This window comes from Trichechus manatus, unplaced genomic scaffold (genome assembly GCF_000243295.1).
Source record: "Trichechus manatus latirostris isolate Lorelei unplaced genomic scaffold, TriManLat1.0 scaffold00264, whole genome shotgun sequence".
NCBI lineage: Eukaryota > Metazoa > Chordata > Mammalia > Sirenia > Trichechidae > Trichechus > Trichechus manatus.
In genome coordinates this window covers 2,381,811-2,387,922 of record NW_004444200.1, presented here as the reverse complement: position 1 = coordinate 2,387,922, position 6,112 = coordinate 2,381,811, and the positions used below count along the sequence as shown (strand labels likewise).

The 6,112-nt window shown below is 42.6% G+C and overlaps 2 pseudogenes; one reads left to right on the top strand and one right to left on the bottom strand.

Moving 5' to 3' along the window:
• Window positions 1-226: 226 nt before the first annotated feature.
• Window positions 227-810, bottom strand: LOC101352080 (rho-related GTP-binding protein RhoQ pseudogene; annotated as a pseudogene).
• LOC101351823 (atypical chemokine receptor 3-like) lies at window positions 809-3,741 on the top strand (annotated as a pseudogene).
• The last annotated feature ends 2,371 nt before the right edge of the window (window positions 3,742-6,112 follow it).

Below are 6,112 nucleotides of genomic sequence, written 5' to 3'. Positions count from 1 at the left end.
TGCTTCTTGAACCTTTAAAAAACGTTCTTAATGAACTCTACAGAATTCTGAGAGTAGGTTAGGTTTTTTTTCCAACTTTTAAACTGCTTCATTATCTGTAAGAGGTCTGTGCATAGCTGTAGCATTTCATATTCTTTCTGAGAGAAATAGTTTCCTTGGCCACTGAAGACATTTCTTACGTAATTAAACAACAGTTTATACATCTTAATCCAATTCCTTTTTTTACTATGTGTTTCTCTGGAGTTAAAATGGCTATGATCGCCTCATCAAAAACAGCCTTTAATTCCTTCTGGTTTAAATTTGAACACTCCACATAGCAGCATGCTCCTATCTCTTTTGCTAGTTTCTCTGTCCTTGTTCCACACATAATAGGTTTTTCTTTCATATCATTCAGTCTTGCTAAATTTGGGGGTCATCTCGGAGATCAATCTGAGCACCTATTTATAAAAAGGGTACATTTGGTGCGTATTTCTTAAGTTCTGGTACCCACTCTTCTTTCGCATTTTGCAGTGAGGCTGGATTTATCACAGAGAAGCATATAAAAAAGACGTCAGTCATAGGATAAGACAAAGGTCTCAGACGATGATCCTCCTGTCTGGCTGTGTCATAGAGTCCCAGAACGTACTCCTTGCCGTCAACCGTGACGCTGACTGCATAGTGGTCAAAGATGGTGGGCACGTACTCCTCGGGGAAGGCATCGTTGGTACAGCTCGTAATTAGGAACGTCTTGCCCACCGCCCCATCGCAGACCACCACGCACTTGAGCATCAGCGCTGGGGGCCATGAGTCATGCCGCCGCCGGCCGGGCATGGTTCCTCTGACATACAGCCCTAGCCAGCCTGGGGTGTCTGCCGCTGCTGCTCCGCACAGCAGGGCAGTCTGTACCCCCGCCCCTCGACCCCCATGCGGCGGTTCCCGCCCGCTGGAGGTGAGGGTGCGGCGGGCTCGGGGTGCTGCCGCTGCCTTGGTCTCTGCCTGGGTCACTGCCCTGGCCCTGATCGCTGTGCCCGCCGGCTGCCCCCACTGCTTGGCGCCCGCGCCCTCTCGCTGGCCCAGCTTCGCCCAGAGTATCCTTTGAATCATAAGACTCTGGGAGAGAATGTTAAATGCTTTCATTAAGCCTCAAAGCAGGGCACTTGTAATGTGCATGCAGTAGATCAACTACCCCATTCTTGGCGATGCAGATAAGATAGCCCTAATATCCCCTGCTGAACATGAGCACATTCTCAGTATTGCTGTGACCGTGGTCATCTGTCTGAGGTTTCTTTGGCGCTGGTACAGTGTTGGTTCCACACCCAGAACACAGCCAGGTGACCATGTCTGAAGAACCACCCAAAGCCAGTTGCCGACAAGTAGACTCCAGCTCATAGTGACTCCATGTGTATCTGAGTAGAAAGGTACTTCACAGGATTTTCAGTGACTTGAGTTTTTGGAAGTAGGTCACCAGGCCTTTCCTTTAATGCACGTGTGGGTGGAATCAAATCTCCAAACTTTTGGTTAGCAGCTGAACAAGTTAACCATTTGAAGCACCCAGGGACTCAAGAACACACCCTTGAAAAGATCTCAAAGCAAATATTTCTTCTCTTTTTGGGGGTGGCATTGTTTCAGAGTCTGGGTATGCTTTATTTTGTTCTGAAGAGTTCTATTATGGTTGTCCTTTTATCTTTCTTTGAAAAGACATTACAGAGTTAAAGTGAAACAACTGAGCAGATCAGGGGCACTGGAAAAGCATTTGAACTGAAACTTGAATTTTTCCTTGTGATGTGATTTTTCTTTTCCATCTCTTTTGTTTCATTTTTTTGTAGGTCATTTGATCACCCCCCTCAAAACCATATATGTGCACTTGTTCCACTACTCAGAGCTAGGGAATTTCTTCGACATCAAGTGGCCATGCAGCATCATCGACTGCACTGGTAGTGACACTGTGCTGTGTCCCAAACATGCCCAATGAGAGCATGCTGCTATACATGCTCTCTTTTACGTCTTCTTCCGTGTGATTGGTATGATCACCAACTCAGTGGTGGTCTATGTCAACATTCAGATCAAAACCACAGGCTATGATATATACTCTTACAACTTGAACCTGGCTATTAAAGACCTGTGGGTGGTCATCACTATCAAGATGTGAACAGTCAGCTTGGTGCAGCATAACCAGTGGCCCATGGATGAGCTCACTTGCAAGATCATGCACCTCATCTTCTCCATCAACCTCTTTGGCAGCATCTTCTTCCTTATGAGAATGAGGGGGGACTGCTACCTCTCCATCACCTACTCCACCAATACCACCATTACATCTGAAGATGGTGCACTTTGTCATATGCATTCTGGTGTGACTTCTGGACTTCTGCATGTCCCTGCCTGACTCCTACTGCCTGAAGACCATCCCATTAACCACCAAAGATGAAACTTACTTCCAGTCCTTCTACATAGAGCACAGCGTCAAGGAGTGACTGACTGACATGGAGCTGGTTTCCGTGGTCCTGGGATTCACCATCCCTCTCTCCATCATTTCTGTCTTCTACTTCCTCATGTGAAGAAGAACGGGACATCAGGATTGGAGGAAAACTCATTAACAACCTGCCATATACAGATTACATAACCTTGCTTGCTGAAAGTGAAGAGGACTTGAAGCACTTACTGATGAAGATCAAAGACTACAGCCTTCAGCGTGGATTACACCTCAACATAAAGAAAACAAAAATCCTCACAACTGGACCAATAAGCAACATCATGATAAACAGAGAAAAGATTGAAGTTGTCAAGGATTTCATTTTACTTGGATCCACAATCAACATCCATGGAAGCAGCAGTCAGGAAATCAAATGACACATTGCATTGGGCAAATCTACTGCAAAAGAACTCTTTAAAGTGTTAAAAAGCAAAGATGCCACCTTGAAGACTAAGGTGTGCCTGACCCAAGTCTGTTTTCAATAGTCTCATATGCATGCGAAAGCTGGACAACGAATAAGGAAGACCAAAGAAGAATCAATCCCTTTGAATTATGGTGTCGGCGAAGAATGTTGAATATACCATGGACCGTCAAAAGAACGAACAAACCTGTCTTGGAAGAAGTACAACCAGAATGCTCCTTAGAAGCAAGGATGGTGAGACTTCGTCTCACATACTTTGGACCTGTTATCAGGAGGCATCAGTCTCTGGAGAAGGACATCATGCTTGGTAAATTAGATGGTCAGCGAAAAAGAGGAAGACCCTCAACAAGATGGATTGACACAGTGGCTACAGCAATGGGCTCAAGCATAGCAACGATTGTGAGGATGGCACAGGACAGGGCAGTGTTTTGTTCTGTTGTTCATAGGGTAGCTATGAGTTGGAACCAACTTGTTGGCACCTAACAACAACATTTCCTCCACGCCAGGGCCGTCTTGGCATTGAGCGACCAAGAGAAGCACAGCAGCCGCAGATCATCTTCTACTTGGTTCCACATCTGCTGGCTCCCCTACCACATCGTGGGGCTCCTCTGCACCTTCTCCATCCTCCAGTACATCCCTTTCACCTGTCAGCTGAAGAACATGCTTTTCACAGCCCTTCACACTATGAAGTGACTATCTCTGGTGCACTGCTGTGCCAACACCATGCTCTAGAGCTTCATCAACTGTAATTACAGGTATGATCTGATGAGGACCTTCATTTTCAAACACTCAGCCATAACCGGGCTCGCCAAGCTCATCAATGCTTCCAGGGTATCTGAATCAATCTTCCTTGGAGCAAAACACCAAATAATGTGTTTTGCAATGTCTCTGGGACCCTTGTACTTGTTCTTATTGGGGCATTGGATTAGATATTTTCAGAAATAAAAAAAAAAAAAAAACTGGTTGCATTGACAATTTTTACCCAATTTGTAACACAAATACCCCAATATAAAAATCCACTGTTTATATGGTTAATATGTGTGTTTATCCATTGTTTTAATCACTATAAACAAAAAGCAAAACATTGCTAATGAGTTGATTCCAACTCAGCAACACTCCTGGAGAGAGTAGAGCTGCCCCATAGAGTTTCCAAGACTGTAAATCATTGTGGAAGCAGACTGCCACATCTTTCACCTGCAGAGCAGCTGGTGGGTTAAAATTGTCAACCTTTTGGTCAGCAGCCCAGCACTTAACCACTGTGCCACCAGAGCTCTTTAATCACTATAGGATAGTCAATGTCATTCTTCAGGAATTAGACGTTTTCAAATTCTGAGGAAACTCTGTTAATAAAACCGATGTTTATGATAAAACATTTAAAATAAATCAAAATGCAAATTAAACCAAGTGAAATGCATTCACTATTTCTCAGAATCATGACAACTCAGAGAGATAATAGCTGTGCTTCTAACATAGAATCCTTCAAATGCAATATTTAATGAGAGCCAGAAATATCATAACACATTCATGCAAAATTTTCCTTAAATCGTTAGTGAGAAGCATAGTAATGCAACTATCTTAAAACACATGCATAACACTTTATTGCAAGACAGATCAGAAACATTAAAATCCTTATATAAATTCAAATTATCTTGTTGTGCGTAGTATGAAAGCTGTATTTTACTTACTAAAATGTGAGTTGCAAAATTTCAGGCTTACGTGTAGGAAAATATAATTGCAGGTACTTTATGGAGTTGCTGACACGTAAGGAAAGAATAAATTAAAATGTAAATTTTTGCTTTGACTTTAACAAAACTTCACTTATTTTAAGACATGAAAATACTAGTTTTGTTTTAATTAAATCATCTAGGAGTACCTTTCTTGTGCTCTGTTTTTTAATAGGATGAGTTGAGAAATAATTTTAATTCCAAGGAAATCACTGCCATGGATTGAATCTTGTCCCCCAAAAATATGTGTATCTGTTTAGCTAGGCTGTGATTCCCAGTATTTTATGATTGTCCACCATCTTGTCATGTGATGTGATTTTCCTATGTGTTGTAAATCCTTCCTCTACGATGTTAATGAGGTGGGATAGGCGGCAGTTATGTTAATGAGTCAGGACTCAATCTACAAGATTGGATTATGTCTTGAGCCAGTCTCTTTTGAGATATAAATGAAAGAAGTGAGCAGAGAGACGGGGGGACCTCATACCACTAAGAAAACAGTGCTGGGAGCAGAGCGTGTCCTTTGGACCTGGGCTTCCTTCGAGGAGAAGCTCCTAGTCCAAGGGAAGACTGATGAGAAGGACCTTCCTCCAGAGCTGACAGAGAAAGCCTTCCCCTGAAGCTGACGCCCTGAATTTGGACTTCCAGCTTACTAGACTGAGAGAATAAACTTCTGTTTGTTAAAACCATTCACCTGTGGTATTTCTGTTATAGCAGCACTAGATGACTAAGACAATCACTTATAATAAAACTCAGGTAATAAGTTGACAAGTTAGAGGAGGCCTCAGATACACAGGTTATTTCAATAGTTTGCCAAGATTCAGGTAGACATTCTAGTACGAGTGTGCTTCAAGAAGTTGCTGTGTTTTTAATGTATCAGTGCCCTGTGTGGGATTTCTCGCTACGTAATCCTTACAGCACTTTCATTGCAAACAGCAGGTGTTCATGCTTATTTCGAAAGTGAATTCCTGGGTCCTACCAGAGACCAAATGAATCATAATCTATGTGGTAGAGCAGAATTTGCATTTTAACAACTTGCCCACGTGATTCTTCTGCACATTGAAATTTAAGAACTCATGTGGATTCTTCAAATTGAGAAGATTAACAAATATTTATCAAATAGTTCACATAGTTGGTCACAAATAGGACCAGCTCATCAAGTGTGAATAAAACTATTTAATGTATCAATTACGACCTATTTCACAAGCTTTGAGCACAAATGAGGAAAATTAGAAGACTCAGGGTATGCCAGGGTCATGGACCTTCGCCAACCTCAGTGATTCCCAAGCTTGCCTGAAGGTATGAGTCATGTGGGGTTTCTAGTAAACCATAGATACTATGATGGTTAAGGTTGTGTGTCAGCTTGGCTGAGCCATGATTCTCAGTGGTTTGGCAGTTACAATGTAGTTTGGCAGTTGTGTAATGATGTAATCACTTCCATGATGAGATGTAATATAATGTGATCACCTCTGTGGTGGGATCTGCTGCGAGTAGTCAATCTGTTGAAAGAGAGTTTCCTTG